Genomic DNA, 2,112 nt, shown 5'->3' with positions numbered 1-2,112 from the left:
AAAAAAACTTTAAAAAAAATGCATTCTTCTACGGCATAATTCTCTCTAGTCTCAAAAAGTAAAACACAAAGAAGAAATCAGAGTATAATTCATTTTATGATAGTACCAAAATAATTTGCAACACAAGACAATTCAGACACAGAACATGAACATCCAAAGCATTCATCTCCAGGACAAAAACCATCATCCCATTTTTATTCTGGAGGAAGAATTCATAAAAAGCATTTCTACCTCCTTTGTTCTTTCCACACACCTCCTCTTCACACACACACCCTCTAAAGCATAGTGAATTAATTACCTGTTTAAGTTAAGCATTTGATTAAGTGTCTTCCTTGATCAGAGAGCTCAGTATCTTATTGAATTGACCTGTGGGTCTGAGTTACAGCTTACTTGCTTTGAAACCAGCTAAGGGCAATAAACAGCTGGGAACAAAATGATTTTGTGCTTGCTTGCATCAGTTTAAAAATGGAGTAAATCCATTTAACTAACAAGAGCTGAATCAGACCAAAAGGTTAAGTAAGCCTTCAAAAGTTTTACATGCTTCTTTTGAATGACACTTTGTGTCAGCTTTAGTGAGCTTTTGTATTGTCAGCTCAAAGGGGATTAAAATACTTGAAAAATTCCTCATAAGTGTCAACAGAGGACAAAAAAAAAATATATATTGATCAGAAGAACAAGCTGGTAGAGCCACTTTAATTTCCTATTCAGAAAGATTTATTCTGACTCTGAATGTTGTTTGATATCACTAAATAACACACTGTGTATGTACTTTTTTTCTTAATTGAGTTAAACAGCTGCTAATAATCACAGGGAATTAAATAGGCCACAGCTGGCTATATCATGCATATGTGATTGCTGCTTAGCCACAGTTTACGTAATTAGTTACTGTCATATTAAGCTATGTAAAACACATGTTAAAGATCTAATGATAAGTTCACATTAAAGGGCCATTACAGCATGCTAAAATTGCTTCCAAGGAATATTTGGAATATATATGACACTGACATGAAAATAGGACACTTATAGAAAATAATCACATCAAAATATGATTAATTTTAAAGAAATACACACATTTATGCAAAAGAACATTTCAGAGTATGTACATTTTCAAAAGACGTATTAACAATACCATTCTGTCATTAATTTCAATTTTTTAAAGCCGTCAGTTCACGGGGAAACTTTATTTTTGCTACTCAGGTTCTAAAGCTAAAATGCTACAAAGGAGAACTGGTCTCCTATATGGAATAAATATAAGCACTTACTTTGAGTTAGTCCCTTTGACAGCAATTTTGCTAAGAAACCTATGTGATTCTGCCTTTGACCACCACTGAATCAACTGCAGGATTCAGGCCCACAGCATGGAACCTACCAGGTTCCCTCTAACCTGAACTGGCTTTGAGAAACAGTTATTTCTTGAGATGCAGCACATAGATAGAGCCAGCAGACATAATTATACCACAGGATTCAAAGCAAAGATATTCCCTTCTTCAACTGTTCTGGCCGTCAAAACAACGTATGTTAAAATAAGTGTCAAAAATGTAAACAGATTAATTTTAGTTCCAATCAGTTCAGAGACATACCTGATTAGCGCTCACAGCTAGACTCCTGCTCCGAACTCCTCCCCACAGCAAAGTTAGCAAGTACTTTCCAGAGTCTCTAAGAAACAATACAAAATGCACAACCTTACTCAAATGCTGCTACACCAAAAACTCAGTGCTATTGATGAATACAATAAAACAGAGACTTCTAAATAAAAATAATATCTCTCATATTAGTATGTTTTTTATAAATTTTTACAGTAGTAGGTAAGCAACAGAGCATGAAGATGTATCCATCAAGGTTTCAGATTTGCAAGCTATTAAATATTCTGTCCTGATCTGTTACTAGAGGACTACTGCACACACATTTAAATGTAAGAGCACCCTTAAGTAAGTTCAATAATGAGATCTCATTCAACCATTCTAAATTCATGTTGTTTGCATACACCAGGATTAGTTCTAGTTAAGTCAGTGATTTAACACTAATCCTAACACAATGTAGGATCAAAAATCCCTTAGTAAGAGAACAAAGTATTTGCATTTGTATTACAATCTCAAGCAGACTCTTTTTTGA

Source organism: Phaenicophaeus curvirostris, chromosome 16 (assembly GCF_032191515.1).
Source record: "Phaenicophaeus curvirostris isolate KB17595 chromosome 16, BPBGC_Pcur_1.0, whole genome shotgun sequence".
Classification (NCBI taxonomy): Eukaryota; Metazoa; Chordata; class Aves; order Cuculiformes; family Cuculidae; genus Phaenicophaeus; species Phaenicophaeus curvirostris.
Note: the sequence above shows the minus strand (reverse complement) of the source record.